We start from the raw sequence: 14,321 nt of genomic DNA on the forward strand, positions 1-14,321 counted from the left end.
AATGCTAAGTTATTACAGAGGTGACACTAGGGTGAGGACAAGCATGCTAAAGGCTGAAATGCCAGAATGGGATAGAATCTGGCTTACAGGAAGGAATGCATAAAGGCACCTGGATTCCATTTTCAAGTTCTCCATGAGTGCTCTGAAATCTAGGTAAAAGATTGCTACCCTCCACCCACCAGCTGCTAACTGAAAAATTCAGTGCATTACCCACACCTGAGAAAGAAAAATATTTTCATCCATAAGCCTAAAGGTAAAGGCAAAGGGACCCCTGACCATTAGGTCCAGTCGTGACCAACTCTGGGGTTGCAGCGCTCATCTCGCTTTATTGGCCAAGGGAGCCGGCGTACAGCTTCCGGGTCATGTGGCCAGCATGACTAAGCTGCTTCTGGCGAACCAGAGCAGCGCACGGAAACACTGTTTACCTTCCCGCGGGAGCGGTACCTATTTATCTACTTGCACTTCATGCTTTCGAACTGCTAGGTTGGCAGGAGCAGGGACTGAGCAATGGAAGTTCACCCCGCTGCGGGGATTCAAACCGTCGACCTTCCAATCGGCAAGTCCTAGTCTCTGTGGTTTAACCCACAGTGCCACCCGCGTCCCTATCCATAAGCCTACCTGCAACCTACCTGCACCCTAGGACCTTCAATGGATGAAATATCAGTAATATATTTGTATATTGTATATTTTTCCTGGTATTGAGAAATGTTCCCTATTGCCATTAGAAGCAACAACATAAATGGGTGTAGATGTGTAAAATCAACACTGTATGATATCCACAATCAGGACCAGAAAGAAAAATGTAGCTGACCTCCTTTAGTAAGCATAGTGACACACTCAGTGAAGATGGGAGCAGGGCGTGGGTTGATTTAATCTTGGCCATTCCCTGCCTAAAACAACAAAGAATTCAGGGATTCTCTACATGTGTTAAGGTAAAATATAAACCCACAAGGACTCTTGATAGTGAAGCTCCCTGTGACGACTTATTCCCTCACCTAGGTGTAAATTAAAGGTGGGGCATGATGGAAATGAAAACTGTACTTTTATTAAGTAGCACTCAAAGAGGGATAAAAAGCATGGAAGTGTCACAATTAAAAGCACAGTACTTATTTAAAAATGCTGTTTCAGGTAGAAAGAATAACTTTACTTTTAATTATCCACAACAGAAGTGTTTCTATCAAAATTATCTCCTCCTAGAAAGGAGCTTTCCACTTTTACTCTTCCTGTAAAAGCACCTCTATCCCCTTTTGGGGACCTTTTCCTCAGGAAATTAAACAGGTTTATCCTGCCTACCAAATCTCTAAGCATACCTAGCTACTTCCGTAGCCAGGCCCTATCTGCCAGCAAAACTTCCAATTTTCTATTTGCCATCCACATTCTTCCCTGGTTGGCCGTTTCTCCTGCCTGTCTTAATTTGGTTAAGGATGAGAGGATGAGAAACCATCACAAGCACACAGTTGTTGCGGGTGTTGTTTGTTTGTTGTGGCCACAACTCCCACCCCAAAGCAGCTATTTTGGGACAAGCGCTCCCACCTTCACAATATTCATAATACGCCCACTGTTCCAAACAGACTGACAACCCCTGAACTAGACATTCTTTAAATAGCAGATTATTCCCTCACAGCAGCTCTTTAGATAACCCTGTCTTCAAGCAAAAACTACATTAACTATAATTACAATGCTGAATATGGCGTAACATCCACACAAAAAGATAAAAAATACAGATGCACAACATAATCCTTTCTAAAAAGAACACAGATCCTTACAAATTCTCACACTATGCGCCATAATCTTCCTAATACTGAGACAAGCTGAGCACATTTCAAGCATTTTCTGTCAGGAAACTGCAGCCCAGCCCCACTGCCTTCACACCCTCCCCTTGCTTTCTGCCTCTCTACATGCAGAAATAAAGGCAGGAAACGAAAAGATTAAGTCATAACTAGCTGCTCTAGTTGTGGCAGGAGGTAAATATGTACCGTCGGCTTCCTACATAGCTGTTTGATTACATTAGGTTTCCTTTGCCCCAGTCAGAAAAAGAAGGGAAAGACGGAACTTAGATGCGGCCAGTGTTTACAGCTTAAATTTATTATTTACTATTATTATAATTATTATAATTACTATCATTATTATACTTCATTCCACAGCATTGCAATGTGGATTTTTGCTGCTGTTTTGTATTGTTCCTTAATAATGGGAAAGAAAAACACACCTGTTGTTGCTTGTATATATGTAACTACTGTATTTCACATTTTTAAATGTTGATAACAAAATTCAGTAAGTCCCTGCTTGGCCCAAACATATATTAGAAAACTCAGCAAAAATGTTGCTAGAAATTTTATTATCCTGGTTACTTTACACCCACAAGGTAGGATGACTAGTTGCAAAAGGGACAAGAATACCTCCTACCTTTAACAATGGGAAAGACAAAAGCATTTCAGCTGATTTAGCTTCACTCACCTCTGTATGACAAGCTGCATGCAGCTTTCAAAAATTTCCCACTTCCACACAACTGTAAGGGTACAGGAGGAGCCTTAGCTTGCCTTGGTTTATGGAGAGAGCCAGCGTAATCTGCTCAGCTACAGAGCACAAAGGAATCAAGTGCTCTGAGATTAGAAGATATCTAGAGGGGTGGCCCATCCCATTTAGCTACCAAAGGCAAAACAGGAAATGCTGCCTTCTGCTCCCCCACTGCATCCCCCCACTTCTGACAGTCACACCCCAGTTCTTGCTGAGCTTGATGGGAGTCAGGGTGCCCCTCAGAGCATTGCTGCCCACTAGGCTTCTCTGCCCATGGGTAGGGGAGATGAACAGCAACACTGCACATCTCCCCCTTGGTGGTGGAGCGATGCCTTTGCACTTCATCTGAGGTGGGCACTTCATCCTGCCTCATGTGTGTGCCAACTCTACTAATCTGACACTCCACCCTCTGACTCTTAAAGCAGCATCCGTTCCCCAATTAGGATTGCCAGTAAATATATCATTCTTAAAAGGTGTGCTTTTAAACATTTGCCTCATAAAAAGTACCCCGATACTACACATTGTAAATGATTCCAGACTCTCTTTTGAGGCATACCAAACGCCCATCTTCTCTCTGCCGCAATCCCTTCTTAGCACACTTCTTTATGCTAATCAGCCAAACAATTAAGTGTTGCACTACTTTAGGTAAGGTCAAATGACTGCCACCTGGTGCATTGTCTGCCTAAGCTCTATTTTGTACAGCTCTACTAGGATTAGTAACAAGGAAAGACTCCCCTCGCAAAACTTGTGTGGTTTATTACAGTGCAACCTCAAGAAAGCCACCTTCTTTCCCTCCCTCTGGACTGCAATATAAAATGTCATTAAGAACATTTACTACTAGAGTTGCCAAGCTAAAACCTGGAGATTTGTCTTTTATCTATAAAACTGCCGCTGAATCAAGAGACACAACAATCACTCAGTTATTTTTCCTCAGCTCTTCAACATGCCAGATTTAGATAGGAAGAATCTCCAAGTTGCAACACTATTAACCACTTCAGAGGTTTTTATGGAGTTATAGCAGAAGAATTTGCAACTTGCTTTTGAGTAACATATCTGTAAGGAAGGTGCAACACCATAACACATTCTGCCAGTAAGTGTTAGGATGACAGGCTTGTGGAAATATATATTTATTCGTTTTCAAAAAAATAAAGTAAGTATATAGCTGACAAGTAATAATAAAAGTTGTAGGAAGCATGTTTTTACCCATGTTTGTAAAAACTCAGAATGCAGCAAGTAAGTAGTCTTTGGTGCAATTTCAGGGCCCTTGTTAGGAATCGACCATTATACATACAGATGTATGCACTGTATTATAATCTTTCTAAGAATCTAGTGGTCTCGTGCGCAGACCCCATCACTCTTCAGAGAGCAGAATTGTAGTCTAGGAATGCAGCTATACATACCTGTCAATTCCGTGCTTTGGCAGAGACACAGCTGATTTTAAAAGTAGCCTGGTGCCAAGTCTATCAGGCGCCACCACTCTTTTCATCTCCAATTTTCAATTTTAGATACCATTTTTTAACATGGCTGCACATGCACAGACTTTTTTTAAAAAAAGAAAATAAATGTAGGTAAACAAAGGTTGTTATACCCAATGGGGCTGAAGAGCAACAGAACTCATTCTTTGTGTTTCTAATTGGAAACCGTGGCTAGTATGGCTACACTGCCCATGGCTTCCTAACGAACCTATTTTCTTGCTCAATCTTATGTTGTAATTGTATTCCCTGGGAGTAAGTTTCATTGAACTCAAGGACTTACTTCTGAGTAGACAATGACATGCATAAGAACTCCACTATTAATATCTCTCTGCCAAGCCTGAAGTGGTTAAGATATTGCTGGATTTTTAAGTGCAAATTACATGGATGTATTAATGTTGATTAAACCACTGAGTTCTACATATAGGGCAAAGTAGGTCCACTGAAATTAATGGGCCTACTTAGTCATGTTCATTCATTTCAATGGGTCTATTCCAAATAACACTTAGGACTCATCCACACTTTGCTCCATGTTTCTAGGCACAGGTCTGGGCTTTCCATGTCCGTGTCCAAGCGCTTTTCTTTTCCCTGCCACTTCCCCCATGAAAGCAAACAGCAAGTCAAAGAAAACCTGAATGGCTGTTTGCTTCAATTCAGTGGTGCAGATTGGGTTTCCTGGGGAAAGTGGCAGGGCAAAAAGAAAAAGCTCTTGGACAAGGACTGGGAAAGTGTGGCTGGCCCTGTGCCTGGGAAGCACAGGGCAAAAAGTAAGTGAGGGTGAGCCTTTAGCTGAATACTACCCAGCTGAATAGTACTGTAAATGAATTTTAAACCAGGACATCCTTGCATGCCTAATCTGAAACAGCAGATTAGGAAGTAGCAAATCAAGTATTGACCAAAGAGGAGGAAAAAAGTACAGCTGCTAGCTTTAAAATAATTTTTAAAAGAGCAGATAAAATGTGAAGCACACTGCACATTTTTAAGACAATGTTCTATACTGTATTCAAGAGCTATTTTATAAAAGCAGAATGGAAATTGAAACAAGTGGGAGATCCATATGGTAAGCAGAACATGAGAATCCAGAGGGAAGTGAGGAGGGAGTCGTAGGCATTTGTGGTGGCAAATACTCCAGCTGCATCAGAAACATATGTTATGATTCTACACCATGACAGAAGGAGGTAACAATCTGTAGATGTTACAGGGCAATTTAAGTCTTAGTGATTAGGCCGGATGTCCCATCTTATAATACTGTACATAGAATTTATTCTTAACTATGGAAAGGCCTATTGAATACACACTTCTGGTGGTGGTTCTGTGTAGCTTCAGTCCTCCTTCTCCCAATACCATTTAACAGTTCCAGACTGCCTCCCTTCATGCTCTTTCCCAAGAAAACACCTGAGTTTCATGTAGGAACATGGGAAACTTTGCATTGGTTCCCTATGTCTCACCACAAAGTTAGATGTCATTTGAGATAGGATGGGAAATAGGCAACATTCCTTCAGTGCATTAATTTCTGCTTGTTGGTTACAGCAGCTATCTTGCTATCATTATGGGAGATTACTGTCATTATAATTTTTACAGACCAGAAACTGTGGTTTAGGGTGCTTCTGGACTAAGCAAGGTGCATGATTGCTCAAAAGTAAGGCCACAGAGATCAGTGTGATTACCGTAACTATAAAGCGAGAGTGGGAGAATCTCAATTTCAGGTTATCTCATTTTCCAGTCTTTGCATTAAAAAAAAAAATCCTCACGAAAATTTATCAGCATTTTAGTGTGAGTTTCCCCTAATACACATTTTTCTATGCAATTTACCCTGATATCACATTTTAGCAAAACAATTTCCCCTAATTCAATGCAATTTTGTATATTATTTCCACTAATATATGCCACTTTACGGCGATTATAAACATTTCTGTGCATATTGCTTCGACGGAGAACTGCATTGCAAAAGTCAAAGAAGTGTGAATTTCAAAAGATGGCTGTGTGGAAACAAACTGAATTTCTCCTCCATCAGGTACATGTTTTCTAAGTGGCAATTCCACTCACACTTATTTTGAAGTAAGCCCTGGAGAACCTATTCCAAGTAAATGTGCAGAGAAATGGCCCATAGGTTCCTCAGCATAGTAGCTGAAAACCTGGTAGTAAAATAGGCAATATCTTAAAGAAATAGTACCTGTCATGACAGCAGTTTGGGAGCTATTGCTAGAATGGTAGAAATGAACTAAAAACAAGCATCACAGTTGACCTGACTTGTACAGGCATATAAAACCATCAAACACCAGTTTTATATCTCTTTAACCATCAGTCTCTCTCCCAAAGTCTACTGGAAATTGTTAGTTGAGTGAAATGCGAAGTTTCCTAGGACAAGGGAATGACTATGAAACTAGCTTTAGTCTCTTGTGCAGATATGCTTTGGATGCCTACTTAAGGCTCTTTGGCTCAAAAATAATGCTAAGTGTTGTAAACTGCACCCTTAACTAATATACTGCAATTTCAGCAGATGTAGCTTGCACAACCACTATTAAAGGTGCAGGGATCCTGTCTCTTCATCAGCTGCCTTCCCTAGACAGACTGGACATTTGCAGGGCTGCAGGAGTCCCAAAGTATGTGACAAACCAAATTCTCCAGTGGATAGGCCAGCTGGTTTCACAGTGAGTACACATGCAGGTGCGATAAAGGATAGGAGTGAAAAGGATAAAACTAACCCACAGACTCTTTACCTCTCCACAGGCACTCTCTCTTTTCTCCCAGCCAAAAAGACTTCCTGTACTAAAGCTGTGCATGAAACATTTCAGGGAGGAGTCTACTCTCCTCACCCATGTTGCTTTAAAAAATGCATCTCCTGCTTCTTCTCCCTCCAAGGATTGGGATATATTAATGTATAAACACTCAGATTTGTTGCCTTCCCATATAGTTCTGTCCTGACAGCTGGGTAGGGGGGGAATGCAAACTGAGAACATTTAAATTCCAACTGCACTATGTTAATCCCAGTTGTTGTGTACAGACATGTAATGTCTGCAACTGCAAGCATCTCACTGCCATTTTTCATTATTGTAGAGAAAACTCACAAAGCAGGAACAACCTAAGTTTTGCTAAATCTCCTTATTATAACGGCACCCACCTAGAAAATATACCGTAATCCAACACCTTATGAAATCAACAATGATTTTACCATAAATGTCATGTTGTCTGAATATCTGATTTTAGAGAACTAACCCTCAAATCTTTTGCTTGGAGTCTTACAGCAATTCTGTAATTCACCCAATATGTCTACTTGCACTTACCTCCATGTGCCATTACCCAGTTCATCTTGGAAAAAGATTCTTTGTCAGGATATTGTGTGATCTCAGCTATATTTAAGAAAAGGGGAAGGTTCCTGAAGAAACTTGAAGTTCCCTATGTTTAAAGAGCTAATTTCATTTCCAACAGTTCTTGTAAGGTACATATATTCAAAACAAGTCAATGCCAGGCAGATAACAGCACAGCAGGAGGACCAGTCTTTCTTGAACAAACTGAAATTTGCCACTGAGTATAGACTTGTTTTCAGCCTTGTAGTCAATGACTGTAAGCTCCATAAACTGGTTTAATAATAGCACCACTAAGCTCTTAAATAGCACTTTCTACCCAACCCAGGGCCTTAAAGCCCTTTACACACAATGATGGATTAAACCTCTCAATGCCAGTTGAAAGCATGCAGGGAGAAGGCATTGCAACCTGCATTTCAAAGATATGGAAACCATGGGCAAGCTGAGCTCTAGCATCCCACTAGGGTACCCAAGTAAAAATGAAGGCATCTTCAAATGTTGATTGCCTTTAGGTAAGTATATTTGTTCCTTTGTGCATAAAGATGTTTCTGTTTGCTCTATAGGACTTAAGAGATCACATGGAACCAATTTGAGATGCCCATGGACACATTCTGGAGCAACATCTGGAAGGCTGGAAGTGCATTTCTACCTATATCTGATCTCACTGGAACTAAGCCTAAGGTATGTCATGCTCATCTGATAGCTATATGCAGGTAACCAGGTCAGGAGACTGGGTCACAGCACTGAAATAGTATCTAAGACCAATTGCTCAAGGTCATCACCACCTTTCTTGATCAAGGCAAGGCTCCCACCATCTCTGTATAGAACTGTTGCCTCACCTCCTTTCAAATAAGTCATCCTAACCAGTTTCCATATTAGAAAGCATACTGGCTACCCACCTACCAAGTGTCATTCTCCACTAGAATAGTTGTACTTACGATGCTGCCAAGTTTGACAGACAATTCACAAGGACAAGTTTCTTCACATAAACATGTATACAGTACAGGCAACTCGCATCATAACATGAGGGCTTGGTTCCAAGAATTGTGCTGATAGGTGTAACTTGTGTATAGCCAGAATTACCCTAGCAGCTGTCCCACAGTGAGCTAGCTTGCCTTCTATAAGACAATCTCCTCACCCTAACCCTAAAACCAGGAAGGGCTTGAAGCAGGAAGAGTAGTGACGACTTCCGTGCAGGAGAAGTCTCAGGTTGTAGGCACACAACCATCAGGGGAGGGTATATAAGCTGGCAGGTGGTGTGGGGTCTCACTGTTACTACAATTGCTCCACAGGGCGCAGATCTGTGGTGGACTGTTGCTTAGCGGCATGTGTGCAGGTGTGCATCCCAAGCACTGCCAGAGTTGCTGCAAGTGCTTCTTTTGTCCGTAAAGACTTAACTATCAGACATGTGCCTTCCGTAGCTGGGGTGGGCCAGGGAAATACATCTCCTCCAGGCAAGCAAAGAGGGCATGGAGCAAGCCAGTGAGGGAGGTGGCCCAGGTAGTCCCAATAACCTGCCTTGGATTAACAGAGTGTTTTCCATAGGTTCTGCCCCTAGATGCACATACTACATCCTTTTATCACTGGGCTCCCCATCCCATCCTGCTGGGTTTAAGGGACTTCTCAACCCAAATTCACCAGCAGCAGCACACAATTTCTGGCTATGTGCAGAGATTGAAAGCTCCCATATCAACCCACCCTAATTCATCTCTACTTCGATTAATTTGTTATCTGATTTGCAAAGAATGCATCTGTCTAATTAAGAACTCCATATATGTTAGTACAATAAGGTTTAACTTCACAAGTTGTAAGTAACTAGCAAGGTTGGCCCCCAAAGAGTTTTGAATCTGTTTTATATCCTTCCTTCATTCTGTGGGCCCAATGCATTCTTTTCACCAAAGGGTCACCATTCAAGTAAGGCAGGGCTTCTCAAAGGCTTTAAACAACAAAAGCGATGTCCAGATGTTTCCAGTAAAGCCATAGGTTAGATGTAGCAGGGCAGATTGCTCAGAAGCAACATTAACAGGGCCTCTTCTGTTCTTTTGAATTTTGGATTCTGGACGTGACAGACAACACATAAGATGAGCTTTGTTCTGATAAAGTGGGGGATACAGATACATAAGGATGATAAAAGAGTGCAAGGAATAGATTTGGAATGCTTGGGTTTTGCAATCTGAAGCTTTTCTAGACAGCTGCTGAACAGAGTTAAGTCCCTGATACTGATGAAATTTAACATTTTACAAAATAATCGTGACTGTGGTTTTCTGCACTCCACTACAGAAAGATGGGTTACAAGTGCAATTCTGAGTTTTTGGATTGTGAAACCAATTTAAATGGGATTGTTTCACTTTATTCAACTGGATTTTCACTACATTTCACTCCCAAATCAAAATTCTATATCCCAGAAACCCAGTTTCCACAATCAGAGCAAAGTTGTGCTCATTGTTATGCATTGTTAGAAGATTTCATTTTTGAAATGAAATTTCATTTTCATTTTTGCTTATTTATTTAGCAACAGCAGTAATTTTGACTTTCATATATATTCCAAAATTAGTTGCAAGGCAGGGTAAGTAGCAAGGAGGCAGAGATAATTGGACACACACACAGGGAATACTAACAGTCGAAGGGAAAGTTTGCAGTGCCCTATTGCCCTACTGGCCAATAATGCCATAAGCTAATGCCAGAGGTGGGATTCAAGATGACCTTAACAGATTGGAGAACTGGGCCAAAACTAACAAAATGAATTTCAGCTGGGATAAATGTAAGGTTCTACACTTAGGCAGAAAGAAACAGCTGCATAAATATAAGATGGGGGCATCTGGCTTGCCAGCAGTACATGTGAAAAGGCTCTAGGGTTCTTTGTAGACCACATGCCTAAACAGTGTAATGCAGCAGCAAAAAAAGTTCACATGTGCTTTAACCCCTTTTTGACTTATTGCTGATTTTAATTTTCTTTTGATGTTTTTAATTCTTGTTTTTAATTGTTTTTATTGCTAATTTAAATGTTACATTCTTTTTGTAAAATACTTAGAGGGTTTTTTTAACAGTCAAGTGGTATATAAATCTTGCTAAATAAATAAACTGGACTCTGAACATACAGACACAGTGAGCAGAGTCTGGGGACACAGTAAGTCGCTTCCTGCTCTTCCTTGAAGGTTCGAAGGTGAAAGATTCTACCACTATCTCAGGCTGTTTTTCACACAGCTAAACTGCTCTTATGACAAGTAAATATTTAATATCCACTGTGAGCCTTTCTTCCCGCAGCTTAAGCCAATTTGCTTGTTGTCTTTTCCATAGCAGAAAGAGTAAACAAAAGCTTTCCCCTCTTCTTCCTAACACCCTTTTTCATGTTAGATAACTGTCAACATCTCCATTCAATCTTTTTGGTCGTAGGAAAAGCTCCACGCTTCCTGCAACTCCTCCCTGCTTGCCCTCTAGACATGTCTTCTTCACTCCAGATGTTGTTGGACTCCAGCTCCCATCAGCCCCTGCCAACATGGCCAATGGTCAGGGATGATGAGAGCTGTAGTTCAAAACACCTTGAGGGCATCAGGTTGGAGAAGACTGCTTGTCATTCCTCTGGGTCTCCACTGAATTCTTTCCCATTTGTCAACCGTCCTTCTTGAATTGTGATGCCTAGTTTTAATTTGTCTAGTTATCAAATAAAATCCTGCTTGATAGGATACTGAAATATATAGTGAAAGTAAAACTACAGAATATGTCTTCAATATTATATAATTTGCATTGAAATTATGTTACCTTTTAATAGAAAAATATTTTAAAATAAATATCAAGATGCATATTTACTAGAGAACCACCTTGTCATGTCATATGACAATTTTAACTTTTAGATCAATGAACAGCACAATCCTATGCATGTTTTACCCAGCAAAGTCAATGAGTTTTACTCCCTACTAAGTGTCTTTAGGGTCGCAGCCAAATATTTATTCCCCCACTCAAAGCCATTACCAAATCTATTGATTGTGCTAATTAATCATTAACTGCTCATACTTCATGGAGGTGACCAACTCCTGGGAAAGTACGAAAAAATCAATGAAAGTTACTATGAATCCCAGTGAAAAAGGCCTGCCCACCTACCAACTGCACTATAGTTGAGAGAAAGATATTTGCATAAGAAAATTTTGTATCTTGACAGTAGAAAGAGAAGATACACAAAATAGCAAGACCCGTGGACTCTTAATACCTTGCAGTATAAGCGCCAGACAAACCCGTTTAAATGAGCTAAAGAAGGTCATGCATTCCTAATTTTGATCACTTAGGTCAACAGGTTAGAATAAGAACCAAGACAGGTATGCATGCTGACATCATTATGGTAGGGATGTTCATACAATTCATTTATCAAAGTGCTCGTTCTGAGCAGCTTTGAAGAGACCATATGTATCACTGTGTCACAGTGGGAAACTGGTTTCTTGTCCATTACCGCAAAATTTTCCTACTTCTACACTGCATGGCTGTTTTCCTTTACTAATGTTTCCTGCTTAAACTGATGTAGTACAAATTGCTATAAAGTTACCCTGAGAGGCCAATTGGCAGTAAAAAATCATCTTATTGTTTACCAATATGATGTAAGAACACCAGTAAGAGGTACACATACATATTTATATAAAGGCATTTCTGTAGATATATTTATATAAATATAGGTGCTATCAATAAGCATAGATGTGCATGATAAACCATGCAGAGTGAGAAATTCTAAGCATCTTGGGGTTTGCACTTTCTATAACGCCTTCTACAAGCACTGTAACCATGCTCGATAGACCTTTTCTAAGCATATAATGGCCAAGGTGGTGTTGCTCAGTACTGATTATATTAGCCACAGTTACCTCAATACTTTGCCAAACAGTACCCGGCTGCCTTGCCAAAATTACAGCTAAATGGCGACAAAGCCAATGGGAACAATCCCCATTGGCCTTAGATTGCCTTTAGATCAGAGCCTTGGCAAGGATTGCTAAGTATGTGTGTTGTGAGATTCTACCGTTAGGCACTAGCCATAATAATACTTTCCACATCTGTGGAAATTAGACACTTTTTGGAAAGTGTTTCCCTTCCACTGAATATGTTTTGACCAAAAGCTTTGCAAACTCTCATCATTTCAATTTCAAACTACGAAGCCATTTTACCCAAGAGCTCTGTTAGGGAGAGGGGGATAATACTCAAATAGGACTTAGTCACTCTTGATACAGAAATGAAGCAGATAATCCTTAAAGGTGGTTTCCTGTTGCAACCCGGGGAGGGGGGGTGTTCTCTAAAGGCAGGTAATCCTTACTGTTAAAAGTTTGAATTAAACATTATTGCAGTACTGTATAAGCGTACAATTAAAGGGACTGTTTTCCTTGACTTTTCTTATGATACACTACACCAGCCCCCAACAAATTGAGCAACACATTCAAAAGGGGTCAGGAACCAGAGAGGATGCCAGCAGAACTCTGCACGATATACTTAAGATAGAACATGTCATTCACCAGACAAAACGGCGTTTATTTCAACAGATCAAATGAGACAAGCCAAGAAACCCTTCAAATATCTCCAGGAGAAACACATCTGTTATCCCACATGCATAAAGAATCTACTTGCATATTGTTCACGTTACATCTTCCTCTGAACTTGACGCAGGTCATTTTGAAACTATGCACTAAATAAAATACAAGTTTCCGAGATACAGACAAGGGCGTAATTTTGACCACATGTTTGCCAGGAATGCCAAGTCCTCCAAAAGGTGTTGCTGTTGTGTGTGTTTTTTTAATGTTAACTAAACAGAAATTGTTCTCTAGCTTTTTAAAAGTATTTCATAAGTTAAAGTGCTATTCACCTATAATAAAAATAGACAGCTTCAAATACAAACTGTAGCTGTACTGTATATCTCAATTTTATAAAACCATTATGTCAATAAATACTGAGTAGAAAATTTAAAATTTGAGGCAGATTTACCACTCCTAACTCCTAGTGAGGCAGGCTGCGTTCCTATTAATATGCCTCTTTAGGGTAACCTCTCCCCCTCCCTTAATGCTGTTTTTCACCAGCAATTGATATTTAGTGGCATATACTGCCTCAGGACATGGAGCAATGGGAGGAATCACAGAACGATGGTAGAGCACATGCTTTACATCCAAAAGGTCCTGGTTTCAGTTTCCAGTTGAAATGAGATCAGACAGCAAGGCTGGAAAAGCCCCTTGTCTGATGGCCCTGAAGAGTTACTGCCCTACAGAGCATCTAATACAAGGGTAGATGTAGCAGGGATCCGATCAAGAAAAAGCAACATTTTTCAGGTTTCAGGTATTATGTTTTCTAGTACTGTATTGTTTCTTTTAGAGATGATATGAGTCTTTAATCCAGACTCACATCAGGGCCTATGGAAGTAAAATTTTCCTTAATACCTGGTGGTTGTAAGGCCTGGTCCAAACAGGCAGCTTGCCTCTGTGGGTTGCTGATTGGTACATAACCACATTAAAGACAACTTCATTTGGCAAGCTGTTTGTGTCTGCAACAATCTTAACCACACTAACCAAACCCTTGGTTACGGTGGCATACCTGAAATCACCAGAGCAGTGTCAGAAGCCGCTTCGCATAAACAGCTTAGCCCACAAAGCTGACCTCATACAGGTGTAACAGAAGCAGCTACGCATCTGCCTGGCTGGCTGCAGGTATAATTTAGGGTTCAGGAAGTTAATAAAGAAGGAACTATCAGTCTTGATTGAGGGGTGGATTTGTGTTTCCTCAAATGAAATGAAAATGTTGCATTTCTCCATTGGGAACCATAGAGGCCTGTCTCAGAAACATTTTGAGCCCTGATTTCAAAAGGCAACAACATAGCTAAAAGAACCCTGTAAAAAAAGCTACACATCCCACTAAATCTTGCTGTTATTTGGTACTATGGCTGACATCCCATGATCTCCAAAGGAGAAAAGTGCTAATGATTTTGAATACTGGAAAAAAATACATCAAGCTCTTGGAACTATGCAATACATTCACAGATCTTTCTACTTCTTGGAACCCTAACCTCTCCAGC

General features: G+C 40.5%; 1 protein-coding gene and 1 long non-coding RNA gene across 4 annotated transcripts in view; one reads left to right on the forward strand and one right to left on the reverse strand.

Moving 5' to 3' along the window:
- Positions 1 to 14,321, reverse strand: part of MYLK (myosin light chain kinase) — a 184,857-nt gene that overhangs the window by 144,199 nt on the left and 26,337 nt on the right. The window contains exon 1 of one of the 2 annotated variants that reach the window (XM_081924641.1): positions 2,458 to 2,597. The exons of the other annotated variant lie outside the window; for it this stretch is intronic. The gene's annotated coding sequence lies outside the window, so the exon portion shown is untranslated. Of the gene's footprint in view, positions 1 to 2,457; positions 2,598 to 14,321 lie in introns of those variants that run through there. 2 annotated transcript variants of the gene reach the window in all.
- LOC309377799 lies at positions 748 to 13,118 on the forward strand. Of its 2 annotated transcripts, none has more exons than XR_014171650.1 (3): positions 748 to 932; positions 7,858 to 7,975; positions 12,678 to 13,118. It is a non-coding gene; the product is annotated as an uncharacterized lncRNA (long non-coding RNA). The 2 variants fall into 2 exon arrangements; XR_014171651.1 differs by lacking the exon at positions 748 to 932 and adding an exon at positions 1,845 to 1,951 and having other exon boundaries at positions 7,837 to 7,975.

Source organism: Podarcis melisellensis (genome assembly GCF_964234715.1).
Source record: "Podarcis melisellensis genome assembly, chromosome: 1".
Lineage (NCBI taxonomy): Eukaryota > Metazoa > Chordata > Lepidosauria > Squamata > Lacertidae > Podarcis > Podarcis melisellensis.